General features: G+C 41.1%; 1 protein-coding gene across 3 annotated transcripts in view; it reads right to left on the minus strand.

The window, feature by feature from the left end:
• UNC5D (unc-5 netrin receptor D) overlaps positions 1–17,122 on the minus strand; it is a 547,698-nt gene that overhangs the window by 321,163 nt on the left and 209,413 nt on the right. Inside the window, exon 1 of one of the 3 annotated variants that reach the window (XM_042983509.1) lies at positions 1,770–2,005. The exons of the other annotated variants lie outside the window; for them this stretch is intronic. The gene's annotated coding sequence lies outside the window, so the exon portion shown is untranslated. Of the gene's footprint in view, positions 1–1,769; positions 2,006–17,122 lie in introns of those variants that run through there. 3 annotated transcript variants of the gene reach the window in all.

A 17,122-nucleotide genomic window follows, 5' to 3' on the forward strand; every position in this document is an offset into this window, starting at 1 on the left:
TTTGGCAAAAACCAAGTTGTTTGCTCCATCCTGTTATTTTGGGTCTATAGCTCACCTATGCTAGGACAAGAACCCCATTCCCCTTGGTATGACATTTTCTTCTTCTTATTGGGTGTGGGTGTCATTTAATCCTAGGGAAATTAAGAAAAAAAAAAAAAAGTACAGGGACTCCTGGGTGGATCAGTCAGTTAAGTGTGTGACTCTTGATTTTGGCTCAGATCATGATCTCATGGTTGTGAGATTGAGCCCCACATCAGTCTCCAAGCTGAGTGTGGAGCCAGCTTAGGATTCTCTACCTCCCCCTCTCCCTGTTCCTCCCCTGCTTGCATGTGCACGCACACATGTCTCTCCCTCTCTCTCTTTCTCAAGAATAAAAATAAACACTAAAAAAAAAAGTACAAAAATTATAAATTCAATCAGTCTTAGCCTATTATTATATTTGTTAAATTTAATAATATTCTGTGTGCAATTGATTTTTTTTATTTTTATGCTTATTTATCTCTGAGAGAGAGAACCAAGTAGGGGAGGGGCAGAGAGAGAATGTGAAGCAGGCTTCACGTGGGGCTTAAACTCATGAAACATGAGATCGTGACTTGAGCTGAAGTCAAATGCTTAGTCAACTGAGCCACCCAGACACCCCATGCAGCTGATATTTTAAATACACTATTGTACTGTTTAAGAGAATTCAACATAGAATACCTAAGAAATCATGTGTATTATTCAAGTTTTAAATAAGGCATAACTGAATAACTTTTGTCTTTTTTATTTTTAAGTAGGTACCACACCCAGTGTGGGGCTTAAACTCATGACCCCGAGATAAACAAGTCACATGCTCTAACAACTGAGCCAGCCAGGTACCCCTAACTTTTAAAACTTTAGGAAATTTTTCTTATAGCTACCAACTTAAAGTTTTAAATAATCTTGTAATGTGCAGAAGAATTAAGACCCACCATATTTACAACTTTAATTTATAGGATTTACAAGTGTTATTTAAGCACATGAGAAAGTTTATTTGTTAGACAATTTAAGTGCTTAAAAAGAAAATCGAGTATCTTAAATTTATAAGTGCAGTTTAAAATATTTAAGTGATTTAATTAACTAGGTTGTGGGAAAAAAAAAACCCTTTGAAAGTGATTGCTAAAGTTGCCAGATTTAGTAAAATAATTAGATTTGTAAATTGAACCCAAAGCTTAAGAAAGAACTCAATTTTTGAATCTAATTTTAATAAAGCAAATGTTCTAACTCAAAATGAAAGTAGCCCTTAAATAGTTTTTCTAAGGATTAAAATCACATTTAAGAACACCAGAAAGCTCACACAGGTATCATGTGATTACCCAGGGTATCTGTCTCCTCACTGATTACGAAAGGCCTGGGTTCAAGAACCTCTAACATCCGCCAGCTCCATAGAGAGAGCCAAAGGTCTTGTATCCAGCCCAGTGGGCAGTTTGTTATTCATTGTTGATCCCACTTACAGCCTTCTCCAAAGGGCGACTGGATCCAATTTCAGTTTTATTCCAGAAACATAGTTATGACCTTAAGCAAAGGGTTTCCCACCCTCACCTGCCCAAGAAGCAGATTTCCCAGGCCCTGCTCACTGGGGTGCCATGAGGACTAAGGAAGTAGTGTTTCTTCATGTAGAGGCTGCATCTCACCAAGACATGCTTATAACCACTTCCTGTTCTCTCATTTGCTCCTCCAGTTCTAACAACATTCAAAGAGCGGGATGGATGCATCTCTTCTCCAAACTGCAATGGAATTGCTCTCATTACCTGCTACGATCCATTAATGGTTGTGTATACTGGATTTTGTCACCTCCTTCAGGTCATGGATGGGCTCTCCACCACCTGACACAGCTCCGCTTTGCTTCTGCTTATGGAATCTTTCCAGACACAAGCCTCAACACTCCTCTTTCCCTCGGAACATAGCACAGAAGTAGGAGCTTCGAAATGCAAGCAATGTTGAAGCCTGAGATATAAACCCAGAAACAGGGAGCCCCGGAACTGAAAGACCCTAGCCCACCTACGGAACATGGAATCTCTCAACAATCACCCTTCAGTAAATGTCCATTCTCTACCAGCTCCCCCATCACCTCTCCTGTCAAAGGGTATAATGCACTGTAACTTTATTCTAACGACTCAGGGAACAACATCATCATGTCAATCCCATCTCACACTCAAAACCCTGTCACATCCAGCAACCCCAAACACCAGAATCTAGTCTGCCTCACTTGCCTATATGCAGAAGTGGAATCATAATTGGGTAAGGATCCGCTCAGGAGCCAATAATGAGAATCATCCTAACCACATTTCCTGTTTTGCTTTCCAAATAAACAGACCACTGGATGGACAAAGTCCGAAAATATAAATAGAATGAATCACTGCCGCTGATGGCAAGGGCAAGTGAGCCTTCTAACTGCGCTGGATTAAAGGACAGGGCGATCCAAATTAGCTTGAAGGGCATATGCACAGAACAGAGCGAGAAACAGAGAAAAACACCTAGAAAAACAGACCGATCAGGAAAATTGTCCCCAACACGTGAGCAAAGGCTTCGGGCAGCTTGCAAACCTTTAAAGGCTCCTGCATCACTCTAAACAAAGAGGGAGAAAGATGCAGGCGTGATAAATAAAACATACTGTCAAAAAATCAATGGATAAAAATTAATTGGCATTGTGGTTTAGCACTGTGGCCACCGCATTTCCTTGGTTCAAACCCTATCCACCCAGGGGATTCTGAGTCCGTTGACGACGCCACGTGTGTTTCAGAGGTTTTGTGGTCCTGGTGTAACTGCAAATGCTCAAGTTCAACCTTTGCATTTCATGTTACAGCCCCTGGTCCATTTCCTGAGTGGACTTGGTTTTAACCTGCATTTCCATGAGGTGTCTTGAGTTGCTCCAAACTAGCATCTCTCAAACTGTCGAAGGCAGTCCCCCTGGGGAGATTACAACCTCTTTTAGGGAAAGCAAGCCTCAGCAACGTTTTGCAAAGGGAACGCTTCCCGCTCTCTTGCTCAGAAAGCAGCCACGCTAGCAACTGCCATCTCACTGCCTAGTGCAGAGTCTTTCTAATGTTCCAGGAGGAAATAAAATTTGAAAATCCAAGTTTTCTAACTTTATGCAAAAGTGAGCTTATTTTCCCTTTCCCTTCACGCCAAACTTCCAGATCAGTTAGGGACCGGCTCTCCTGCTCAAAGGAGCTGGCTGACCCCCTCACAAGCGGCTGTCACCGCTTCCCGTGTTTAGGGAGCTGAATCCTGTGCGATAGAACTCTCCAGTTCAGTCACATTCTGCAAAGGCCAGGGTAGATCTAAAAATACTTAATGAGCCGTGTTCATGCAAATGTTTGCCAGTTATAGAAGGAGTGTCCAATGGCATAAAATCAACCCTAAAAATATATACAATAGCACGGAAGAAATCAAAGCAGAAGGCTCATTAGTTTAACAGGAAGGGTCTACAGTTGAAATAAGAGGCTTTCCCATTTGACTGTTAGTACCAGTGGACTCCACCCACCACAACTAAGCCCTGTATAAACAAACAAACAAATAAATAAAAGCATTTCCTTCACCTAATCTAATAAGTAAAGCATTGGTGATGGTGACAGGTTTGAAAAGACTGTGCAAGAGATCGTGGGGGCTATGTATCTTCTTAATTCTTCCTTGTCTAATACACACCACGACCTTCAGCTTTGTGATTTGAACATTTGGCCTCAAATGTCAAAAGGCTTATGCAGTGAGCTGGTGAATTCAGCTATGTGTGATTGGATTCACCACAAATTCCAGAATTAATGTGTGTTCAACAAGCAGTTATACTTCAATAACATTTCAGCGTGAAAGAAAAACGGGGCCAAGAATGTAAAAATTGAAATATTAGCCTGCTTCTCCTTGTTATTGGCAATACTATCATTTCTAGTTAAAGACTTTGCATTGTGGCTGGAAATTATCTAGCATCACCTAACTGAGACACCCCAAATGAATGAAGGCAGCAGTCTCTTGCTTGCACCAGGGTACAAAAGGTTGTCATCAATAGGGAGCAAGAACTACTTATGAAATCAAATCAGCCTCTTTAATATTACCCTCCTTCTGGCCATACCACACCCTAAAAAACAACGAAGAAAAATTATTAATATATATCAATCAACAATTTCCATTGAGATATCTACTGGCTCACAGGCCTACTGAGATGTTTTAACCACACATGCATGGTAGCAGAGACCAAAAAAGGAAAAAAGGGAGGAGAACACAAAACAGAGGAGAGTGAAGTGATTTGTTTACCTAATGAAAATGCTACTTGTTTGGATAAAAATAAGAAATAACAGGAAAACCCAATAAAATCTGAAGCTTGCATGAAGTCCCCCTGGCCTTAAAAAGGCTGCTTAGAATGTTTTATTTCATTGCTTTCCTTTTGGATCATGTCTCTGACCCTGGACGTGTCCCAACAATTTCCAGTATCCCTGGGCTCTGCTCTTGGTGCACCTGTTTTCATCCACCTGGAAGTGTCTCGTTACTTAAGATCAGCCTCTTGGTTTTCCTTGGTGGCCTAAGTGAGGGCTTTCCATGGCAGCCCCGTTCTCTTATTTGTTTTCCTTTAGATGCTATTAATTAAAGGTTCTTTGTTGGAGTGAAGAGGGACTGAATCCCATGGCCAACAGGTCAGTGCTGGTGGCCTCGGAAAATGGTAGCACTCTTCAACTACCAATCAAGGTGAGCCCTCAGCAGCAAGCAACTGACAGGGTCAATAACCACCATTAGCAGGGCTTCTCTGTGGAACGTATCCTGATGGTCATTCGTATTAAATTACACAACTCATTTCTGGGTTCACTACAAGGTAGGAAAAGGTATCGGTAGGCATTTCTGTGCCAGAAAACAGTCTCCCCAGAAGGGCGGTGAGTTTCCTCCTCTGTACGATGAGGGGACTGCCCTGGGCAATCTCTAAGAAACGGCTCCAACATTCTGTTCTGTAGGAGCAGGGACGGTCCTGCAGCTACATTATTAAGGTGCAAAGCAGTCCACCAAAGAGCTGAAAACTAATACAGTTTCACAAGGCCTTAATAGGATGCTTCCTGCTTCACTGCCAATTTGAATGGGTCTTTTAAAAAGGTGCTTGCCAATCTTTCATGAGATTCTTGGATGACTTGGGATCACACAGAAATTCTTTTATTACTTCCTTTTATTCAAAAATCGTGATGGAGCCCATACTGTGTGGACACCGCACCAAGCACAAGGATAAAGAGTAAACAAGACCGTGTCCTCAAAGACATTCTGCCCATTAGTTTCCTAAGGGACTCAGGGAACGAGGGCCCTGGAAAATTAGTAAAGCAGCAGAGCACTGCCCTTAGACATGTCCCTGCCTCATGGATTTGGGGTATTAGATGCCATTCCAAGCTTTCTTGCCCACTTAGAGCCAGGTTCTATATCCCTGCCTGCAGGGAGCTCCCAAGACAAAAGGATAGACATATTTCAAACAGCCTGACAGACTCCTTTGAAAGGGACCTACTTGGCTCTATTATGATGGAAATTGGTAAGTTATCAGTAGCTATCAGAAGTGTAAAGACATATTCAAACTTGCCACCTTAGGGATGATAAATAGTATGGTAAGAATGGACTAGCTGGACACAGTTAGACCTTGGCCACTGCCACCCTGTTCAGACAGAGGAGGAAAGACAGGAAGGGGAGCAGGTGGCCAGAATCTGAAGTTGCTCAGTCTTTGACTGGGAGGCCTCCAGTCTGAGTCTTAAAGAACACAGAAACGTCCTGAGACCAAAAAATCTTTCCAATTATGTCTGAAATCGGGAATTTCAATTAATTTTTAAAATTTTTAATATTAAGCAAATGACATACAAAGAAAGGGAAAGAATTAAGTATTTATTACATGTCGCTCATTTCACAGGCTGTAAGATTTCATCTTTGAAGCAGCCCTAATTAAGGCTAGGTACCAGTATCCCCTCAGCAGAGGAGGAAATGTGGCCCAGTTGGAAACAATAAGAAAATCTGCTCCAGGGCATCCATTAATAAATCTCTGAGCCAAGACAAAATCTTGTCTAAATGCACTCCAAGTCAAATAGGTAACAGCATAGTATCATCTATGTATCTCAAAGACCACAGCTGCTAAGAAACTTAAGAGTGAGATACATGTTTAGTGAGTGCCATCTTGCAACACCTAAGAAAATGGCCCCATACCCAGCCCACAAATTGTGTTTCCCATTGTCCTTTCCTAACAAGCCAGATAACATTACTAAGAAATGCAGCATTAAGACCAAGATGCCTATGTAATGATGGGAAGCACTATTGGATCTAATAACTCTTGACTTTTAACAAATAATCTGACAGATAAGGTCAATTCCATCAATAACTCTTTCTCCCCTGGCCCATTGTGGTCAGGCAGGTCCTGCCTCACCAAACACATTTCTACTTTAAGCAAAGTGATGCTGTGATTATCACCCTAGGCTCACAGGGCAGTAAGGACACAATAGGTGCACATGATGATCCCCAACTGTCCACTAAACATCCACAAAGAGGGGTTAATCTCACCCAAGCTTTTCTAATTTTGGTGACCTGCTGTGTCCCTGAGGGCTGGATCTGAAGGTGCATTTCCATGACCAGCAACATGAGCCGGACCTGCAAATGCAGATTCCAGGCCCCATCCCTGGAATCATCCACCCCCACAGAGTCAAAATTTGAAGTTCACCAATCTTTAACGTGGGAGGGCCTCCAATCCAAGGCTTGAAAAAACTAAATGGAGCCTGGGGACGGTACCCAGCCGATCTGTGTTTTCACGTCTAGCAAGCCCTCCAGGTGATTCTGATACCAGTTTACAATGACTGGCCTAAAGACAATAGCAGCCTAGTGACCCACGTTCCACCATGAGGGAAAAAATCAGAAGCGCCAACTAATTATGATGCTAGGTAACATTCCAATGAGATTCCTCACAGCATATGGAATCCGCAATATGCTTGCCTCTCTGGATAAATGGATTCTCTCCTTAAAATAATACTTAAATATCTGAGTTATTCAGGCCATTAGGTTTACCTTAAATAGAAAGTACAGTCTCTAAATTCCTGGCCATTTTGTATTTTGTTTCACAGCTGTCATCTGTAGTTTTTACATGATAATAGAACACCCATTTCTAATTTAATTTTTTTTTAATTTTAAGTATTTAAAAGTTTAAAACATTATTTTACTATGGTTACTACTTTATATAGTCCATATCTGAAAGCACAACAATGTAAATAGATGGACTGAAAGATGGATGAATGACTAACAGATAGATAGATGCATGATGGGTTTAGATAGCATGGTACCTTCCATCTATATGGTAATTTTTACCGGAACAAATCTAAACTCTCTATGCACCCTAAAAAATCATCTCTGCTAGACTGTCAGCCACATGAGAGCAAGAAGTAAGCCTTACTAATGAAGGGGTTCAATAAATGTTTGTTGGATAAAAGGAGAAAATTCATGGGGCACCTGGGTGGCTCAGTTCCTTAAGCATCTGACTTTGGCTCAGGTCATGATCTTGCGGTCCGTGGGTTCAAGCCCTGTATCGGGCTCTGTGCTGACAGCACAGAGAATGGAGACTGCTTTGGATTCTCTCTCTCTCTCTGTCCCTCCCCTACTCACGCCTCTCCCTCTCTCTCTCTCTCCCTTTCCTTCTCTCTCGCAAAAGTAAATAAACACTAAAAAATATTCAAGAAAAAAAAAGGAGGAAATTCATGGCATGGGATATTTTTCATTTGAAGCTAGGAGTTATAAATGAGCTCTAGAGAAGTTTTTTTCTGAGTCTAGAAAGAGGATAAATAAGAAACAGTTCTTCACCAGTGTAGGAGAGGATAAACTTGCCCCCTACACTCTTAGGCGTGTCACTGGGGTTGGTGAATGGAAAAGACAAAACTCCAGGTTAACAGGAAAAAAGGTAAATATATTTCAGTGTTTTTCATTTTTATGAGTATGGGTAGGTTCACAGTAAACAAGCAAAAACCCAATTAAATCATTAGGCTTGAGAATTCACCTATCATCTTAATAAAGGGTGGTAAGTTGTGGAGAAAGGACTGTACAAAGGCAAAGGGGCTTGAGCTCTCACAAGCAGGAAACTGAGAAAGTGACCATGCTTGGAAACTAATGAAAGATAAGGGTTATTTTAGTAACATCAGTTTGCACAGACGTCTCTCAGGGCAAACTTTCTACCTCTGGTGCTTCGGAGGTTGTTTTCTTTCTACCAGCACAGGAAAAGGGAGGAGGGTGCATTCACCACTGGAAAAAAAAAAAAAAAATTGATGCCCTGCTTTTAGGCAAAGAAGGAGAAAGCAGAGGTCTCTTCTTGGGTTTGCTTTCCCTCAAGTGCTTTTGGCTCAAAATAACCCCTGTGACAGAGTGGCATATTTTGAGGTGGCATATTCTGATCCCCTTCACCAGTAACTCCTGAATCTCTGAATCAGTGAAAAAAAACAAACCAAAAAAAGGTCTGCTTGCATTTTCTCACATGTCTCTTCTGGTGTGCTGTGACCTCCTGTAAGCTCTGGATCTCTACCTATCCAGGCCAAGAGGTTTAAGAACCACTACTACAACAGCCATGGCCACAGGTTATTTTCCCCCTTCCATGCGTTTCTTTCGTGTTTTTTTTTAAGTTTATTTATTTATTGAGAGAGAGAGAGGAAGAGAGAGAGAACGGGGGAGGGACAAAGAGAGAAGGAGAGAGAGAAAATCCCAAGCAGGCTCCGTGCTGTCAGCACAGAGCCCAACACAGGGCTCGATCTCACGAACCGAGAGATCATGACCTGAGCTGAAATCAAGAGTCCCACACTTTGGTCCAACGAATGAACCACCCAGGCAACCCTCCATTCACTTCTATATAATATAAAGAAACTGGGCAAGAGAGATGTTGGTAGATCATAATGGTGGGTCATAAACCCAAGACCCCAAGACCCAGTGTATTGTGCAATTTAATACGCTATGCAATGGAAACAGTCAAGTATGAATATCTTTTTTGCTTTAAAATTTTTTTAAATGTTTTATTTATTTTTGAGACAGAGTGTGAGCAGGGGAGGAGCAGAGAGAGAGCGAGACACAGAATCCAAAGCAGGCTCCAGGCTCTGAGCTGTCAGCACAGAGCCCGACGCGGGGCTCGAACTCACAGACCTGAGCCAAAGTCATACGCTCAACCGACTGAGCCACTCAGGTGCCCGTATCTTTCTTTCTTAATGCTTTCATCTATTTCTCTGATTCTGTATTTTTCTGCCATTAGGAGATATGCTGTGTGGGGAGGTGGGGGGAGGAGAGGAAAGAAAACGATGGCTTACAAAAACCAAAGCCAGCCCCTTCCACTGAGTGTGGGCAGGAGGTTAATTTTACACTCCAGCTAAAGGAGAATGAGGAATGTCCTGGTAGGCAGGAGAGTGGGTGGGTGGCAGATGTCTCACTCTGCCTTTTGGAAACCCACATTGGAAAGTGGAGTCCTGAATATGCTACCCCCTTGAGATGCAAAGCAGCCAGGAGCCCTGCAAGGAGGGAACACAGACAAAAAAAGAACTAGGCCAAACAGCAATTAGGAGGAGACATTAACCCAGAAAATGCCAGAGGACTTTATACCCTCTTTTCCGTTCCCACAGAAACAAATTTAAAACCAACTGTTACAGAAACAGAACAAGGAGCGCCTGGGTGTCTCAGTCCCTTGAGCATCTGACTTCGGCTCAGATCATGATCTCACAGCTCTTGAGCTAGAGCCCCTTGTCAGGCTATGTGCTGACAGCTCAGAGCCTGGAGCCTGCTTTGATTCTGTGTCTCCCTCTCTCTGCCCCTCCCCTCAAAAATAAACATTAAAAAAAAAAAAAAAAACCAGAATGATTCTCTTATTTGATTTGCTTTACTCCTAACTGCTCTTAGAACTCTGTTGTCAAGGCAGATTCTGGTCATCCCTCAAGTTACAATCATTTAGATTAGTGTGACCAAGAGTTGCCAGAAATTTGAACTTGGATGGTTAATGCCACCCGCTTCCAAGTTAACTTTGCCTTGGATATCCTTCCTAATGCATCCATTTTTCAAGGCTGACAAAATACAATACATTCACTTCCTAAATCTGAAATCTCCACATCGATGGAGATGGTGTACAGAATGGGCACCACTGGTAATGACTAGAAAAAAACTTCTGAATGTGAGGATGATAATTCATTTCCTCAGTGTCAGCAAATGCTATTGGAGACAGGCACAGAAACTCAGATGTAGAAATGCAACCTCATCCTCCTGCCATTCATTTGAGGTCAGCAATTAAATAGACTGCCTCCCATTCCAATGAAGACATCTGACATTCAAAAAAGAGGCTGTGGGTATTCTACCGATTTTGCATAAGTGTGAGAGCCAGAAGCCTGCAGGACAAATGCATTATTTAATTTTCTACTATCACATACTAAACAGCTTTTTTGGACTCTAGACATCAATTTGTTCCAATACTAAAGGCCCCAGTGGTAAAAAGATATGAAAATATTCAAAGTAAACTAATGCCTCTGATGCTCTTGGATCAGAATACTAATGTCTCCATCTGAAGAGGCCTTACGTCTGTTATCTTTCCATTAGAAACCTTTCACATAAGTCCATTTGGACAATACATACCTGCGGCTCATGGAATGGTAGTCAGTAATATCCATTTATTTTTCTATGTAATGCCCTTCTTTGTCTGCATGCCTCGTGCAAATTCATCAGCAACACTGTTTTTGTGCTTTAAATCCTAAAGAATTCAAAAAAGGCCTCTACTGTGTCTCCTTTAAACTAATTTTGGGTGGCAACTAAGATAGCATCATGTGGATTTGGGGCTTGATAATGTTTGTTAATGAAGGAAATTGGAATTCTCTTTTCTACACACACACACACACACACACACACACACACACACACACACACACTGAAGCTCAATTAAGTTAACAGATTTGCATAGTGCACTTGTGACTCAACATCCATTCACACACTAAGAATTTGTTAAGTGGTTGCTACTGGTTTGTGGGTTTTTTTAAATTATGTTCTTTTTTATGTTTATTTATTTAGAGAGGAAGAGGGGACAGGTGAGTGAGGGGCAAAGAGAGAGGAGACAGAGAATCCGAGCTGTCAGCACAGAGTCCACCATGGGGCTCCACCCCACACACTGTGAGATGGTGACCTGAGTCAAAATCAAGAGTTGGACGCTTAACCCAGTGAGCCACCCAGACGCCTCAAGTACCGCACTTCGAATTGGACAGGTACTGCTAGTCCAAACACCTTATATGGAGAAGAATCTATGTAACTCTTTCATTAAACAAATATGTCAAATGCCTGCTCATTGCATGAGCGTGGGGAGTGAAGAAAGGGGATTCATAGGAAGTACGGGGGCCTCACAAAAGAAAGTTCTAGTTTAGGTTTGTTTCCCAACAGGAAGTGGCTTTCCCTTATCAAAGGAACCGCAAATCTCTCCTCACAATCACAGTATGCAACACAACATCAACTTGAAGAAAGAACTATGAGAAAGACCAAAGGCAGTGAAGGCTTAGCGACAGAGCTAACGGACTTTTAGGAACAAGTGCAAACTGAAACTGACTTCCATTTGGTGACAGAGGAAAGAAGTGTCCCAGCAGGGCCCACACAGATACACAGACAAGAATATGTTAGAGCCAAAGTTTCAACAGAGCATACAGTTTAAGAGTATGACAAGATTATAAAACTCCAGACCATTTCTTCCAGAGTTGAAACCTTAGCTCAACACCTTTGGGTGAGCACATCTTACCTCTCCACACCTGTTTCTTCATTTGTAAAACTGAGATAATAATAGTTCCAACCACAGGGTGCCTGAGCTGGCAACTCTTGATTTCGGCTCTCATCATAATCCCAGGGCAGTGGGAATGAGCCCCACATCAGCATGCACCCTCCTTAAGATTCTCTCTCTCTCTCTCTGCCCCTCTCGCCCACTCCCATGCTCTCTTTCTCTAACAACTTTTTAAAAATTAAAGGAACACATATACAAAACTTAACATGCTTGGCACCTAGTGCCAAGGATTGGCTAGTAAATGAACAACTCAATTAGCCACCTAGATTATAAAAAAAAATATTACTAATTTCTTACTGAAGGGGATGAAAATGGCTTTCAGAAACTACTGTAGTTAATTTTCATTTGCTCGTGAGTATATTTTATAAACAGTACATAGCTCTCCCCATATAATGTAGATGACAGAACCTGTGTCAAAAGGTATCACATGGATTATTACTTTATCATTATACAAACTCAAAAGTCCTTTTGCCTTCCTAAGTCTCAATGTAAAGAACCAATCTGCAGATTATTATAGATCTCAGGGTAATTAATAACTGAGAGTAGGTCAGAATAGAAAACGCAGATAAGCGTATGGCTGGCTATCTCGTGGAGGATATTTTCTTTATTGGTAGAGGACAGTAATACCCCTGCTATGGGCAAGGCACAGGGCATGCAAGCTAATGGTCACCAGAAGTGACAAGGATGAAATTTTACTGAGCCATGTGGGCGTGGATTAGCATACGTGCCCTCAATCTAGATTTATTCAGCACTCCTGGACAAGACATATTACTAAGTGCTAAACAGGTTACATTTGTATTTTTGGCCTTCGAGGAGTTTAACATTTAGCTGAGGTATCACGTCTAGTATAACATAAACTTAACAAAAATGTGTCACTAAACAGTTCCAGAAAAATCCAGAGTAATATCCAGAGTAGAGGATTTTATAAGGAAACATTATGGGTCCACATGGTCTAAAAAGGCTTTGTGGAGCAGGAAGATAAATAGTAAGGTTCTAGGACCAATTCAGATGCCTGCAAGTTTTCCCCCTGTACCACTAGGCAATTCTCCCCCAGGAGCTGGGTGTCTTACAATTCACTTCAATTCTGACTCTATCTACTCTGAGGGCTCAGTCCCACAAGACTGTCCCTTCTTCATATGCCAATCGGAAGTCCAGGTTCTTACCTTCTGCTTCTGACCAATGAGCTATAAATCAGGGGTACCTCTTCTTGCATTCAATTAATTTTCTAGAGAGGCTCACAGAACTCAGCAAACTAGCTTACTCCCTAGATTACCAACTTGTTACAAAGGACATAAAAGGATAAGAATCAACAGCCAGATGCTGAGTTACATATGGTGAGGTAGTGAACAAAGGAGCTTCTGTCCTCATGGGAGTCTACAGCCCAGCATGGTGGCACATGGAAGCATCGTAGGCACTAACCTAGAAGCTCCCGGAAGCTCATCCTCTTTGGTTTTTATGGAGGCTTCATTACTTAGGCATAATTGATTGAAATATTTGCTCACTAGCAATTGTCCTCAACCCTCAGCCCCTCTTGTGGGGGACGGGTGCCTGAAAGTTCCAATCCTCCAATCCTGGGATCCATTCTCCAGGCAACCAGCCCCCATCCTTAGGTGCTTTTGGAAAGCCTCTTTAACATGACAAAAACACCTTTATTACTCTCATTTCTGGAAATTCCAAGCGTTTTAGGAGTTCAGTGCCAGAAAAGGGGTCAAAGACTAAATATATGTTACCTATTATAAATCACAACATCACAAATGGGAATAGATTCCTGAAAGGCAGAAATGCATAGAACAGTTACAAAGGTCAGGCTAAACAGATCAACACTGCAGGCAAAAGGTCAAAAACTGGCAATCACAACACATGTTAGATAGAGTCCCTTTAGTTATAATATAGAGAGGTCCTCAACGGAACTAAAATATACTGAACTACTATGTATAAACAACAGCAAGCTAAAGAGAGGCAGGATGATCTCATGGAGCTTTCAATACAGTTAAACACATAAAAGAAGGAAAAATACTGACAACATGATGTGAAATGAGTTAAATTACATGAGAAAAATTCTAGTTCCCAAGCACAGAAAATATAAGCTCCATAAGGGCAGGAACTAAATCTGTTTTCTTACTTTGTTGGCAAAGCAGACACTCAGTAAATATTTGTTTAATGAAGAAATATCAAGGAGATACAAGATATTTTAGACGAACGTGGGGGCACAGACCAGTATTCTTAGAGGGGGAGTTTGAGAGTCAGGAAATGCTTCATGAATGAGCTACCACGCATACAGCATCCTGGAAAATGGGCAGATTTTGGTGACAGAGCAGAGTGGAGATGTAATGTACCAGTGGAAGGGCCCAATGAGGGAAAAACCTGAGAGTGGGGGACAGAGGAAAATCTGGACTTTGGTCCAGTAATGACGAGCAGTTCAACACAGTTAGCAACAACTTGGAATTAGAAAGTTTTGAAGTCTCCATACTAACAAACGCTAGTCACTAGAAGTTGAAGGGGGACAGACTATGTCACCCCATAATATGCCACTTTGGCATATTAATTATCTTGAATTAAAGGGATTGCACACATAGCCGTGCAAGAAGGACCCTCTGACCCTTGTTGCCCTTAAATAAATCCCCCATGTGAAAGGTACCCTCCCTGTACCAGTCCTATCCAAAAACTCATTGCCAAGACCAACATCCAAGAGCTTATTGCCTCTATTTTCTTCTTGGAGTTTTACTGTTTCAGGTCTTACACTTAAATCTTTAATGCATTTTGAGTTAATTTTTGTGAAGGGTATAAAAGAGGGATCTAATTTTATTCTTTTGCATGTGAATAATCTGTTTTCTCACCACTATTTATTCAAAGACTATCCTTTCCCCATTGAGTATTCTTGGCCCCCTTGTCAAATATTAGTTGACTGTATACGTATGGCTTTATTTTTGGGCTTCCGATTCTGTTCCATTGGTTGATGTGTCCATATTTATGCTGGTCCTACACTGATTTTGTAACTATTGATTTGTAGTGTAATTTGAAACCAGAAAATGGGACGCTTTCAACTATGTGTTCTTCAAGATTGCTTTGGCTACTCAGGATCTTTTATGGTTCCATTTGAGTTTTAGGATCATTTGTTCTGTTTCTGTGAAAAATGAGATTGGAATTTTGATAGGGATCGCACCCAATCTGTGGATGGCTTTAACTGGTATAGACGTTTTACCAACCCTAATTCTTCTGATGCAAGAACATAAAATGTCTTTCCTCTTCGTCTTCTTTTTTTCAGCAAAGTCAGTTTTCAGTGTACAGATCTTTCACCTTCCTTAAACATATTTCTAAATATTGTATTGTTTGAGATGCTACTGTAAATAAAATAGTTTATTTCTTTTTCAGACATTTCACTGTTCATGTCTAGAAATGAAACTGATTTTTGCATGTCGATTTTGCTTCTTGCAACTTTACTGAATTTATTACAGTTCTGAGAATTTGAAAGATGCTGCTGACGCTGCCTGTCCTCCCTCCACGTTTTCAGCAGCACTGCTCTACAGGGTTATGAACTTGCAGAGCAAGGAATCTGGGTCAGGTGAGTCTATCTAGGAAAGTAATTAGGGCTGGGGAGAAAACATTTATTAAGGAAAAATAAGGCATTATGTTTCAGCTTTCCAAACAACTCATGATCACCACCGCCAAATTTAAGGCAAATGAATTAATCCTTCACTTCAGTCCTTTCCTCAATGCAGGTCTTTAAAACATTCTCTAATGGCCTTAATACAATAACTAATAAAACTCCAGGAGTCAAAAAGCATATGGAACAACAATCAGCCTAATCTGATGGAGGCAGAATGCAATGGAATTTCCATAGTAATGGCTTTTCTTTTCCTTTCCTTTCCTTCCTTGTTGCCTTCCTTCTTTCTTTACTCTATGCCAGTCAGTTTATTAAAAGAGATTAATTTCAAATGAATGAGAAAATGTGTTGCTGCTGCAGCTAAAAATTCTACAAGGAGCAAGAAAGGAAGTGGTGGGAGGGGGAATTTTGGAAAATACTGGAAAAGAGCCTCAAAAACGACAGGATTTTTTGAAGGAAAATTTCGAAAACTTTCAAGACAGGGGAGTATTATTTCCTGATAGAATATGGTGGAATTTCCAGACCTTCTGAAGTTCTCCTGTGACTGTTTTAACACTGTAATTATAGCAACAGACTCCAAAGGAGAAGATGCAGAATAACTTGGAGTTAAGTTTTCTGAAATTCTCTACACTAGATGGAGAGAAGGGCATGAACAATAAATCCCCCCAGGTTATGTTTCCTCTTACAATGTGGTGTGTCCGACTTGCTCACCCAAATTACCTTCTGTTTTAATGCAACTGACCATTTATTGGGCACTACAGCCCAATCAGCAGACACATTTTTAAGTAATTTAAATGTCCTTTAAGACTCACAATATGTCTTAGAAAAATACTATTTTACTAGGAACTTTTAAAGAATTAAAAAAAGCGAAAATGAGGCACCTGGGTGGCTCAACTGACCAAAAGTCCGTTGGTTAGGCATCTGACTCTTGATTTCAGCTCAGGTCATGATCTCAGGGTTTGTGAGTTAGAGCCCTGTATTGGGCTCCGCTCTGACAGTGAGGAGATTAGTTGTGATTCTCTCTTTCTCTCGCTGCCCCTCCCCAGCTCTCTCTCCCTCTCCCTCAAAGAGAGAGAGACAGAGAGACGCAGAGAGACAGAGGAAGGGAGGAAGGAAGAAACAAACAAACAATGAATTGGATCCCAGGATAAAAACATCACCCACAGCTAAAGTGACTTTGTAATTTCTCATCCAAATTGGGACACTTTAAAAGTGAAGAAAGGGAGGTAATATGAATTATTACCATGGACCAGAAATTATAAATAAGACTTCTAGCCATAGTTTCCCCTTCCTTTAATATCACAATTACTCATCAAAATTATCCTTTTCTTACAGTCAACAATGATAATTCTTACCAGATTTGTATTACCTCGGGCTGTTGGGATTCAGATACAGTTCTAGAAGGAAGCATGATATCATTGAAAGAATAGAAACCTTGGAGTCAAAGAGACATGTATTCAAGATGGCCCAGGTCAGAAAAGTGTAACCTATAATTTCTGTTGCTGTTGACTTTCCTAAGGTGAGCATTACTTACAAACAAGAGTTTTTCCTTCTCTGGTATGATTTTAGCAGATGAATGAATTTGGGAAAAGTGTGTGTGTATATGTATTCATCATCACATACACACGCATTACAAACATACACACACACACTCTCTCTCTCTCTCATTCTATGTGTTACATTAAAAGAGAAAAGAAAACCGATCAGGTCCTTCCACAAAGACCAGGGAAAAATCTGACTGATTA

This window comes from Panthera tigris, chromosome B1 (assembly GCF_018350195.1).
Source record: "Panthera tigris isolate Pti1 chromosome B1, P.tigris_Pti1_mat1.1, whole genome shotgun sequence".
NCBI lineage: Eukaryota > Metazoa > Chordata > Mammalia > Carnivora > Felidae > Panthera > Panthera tigris.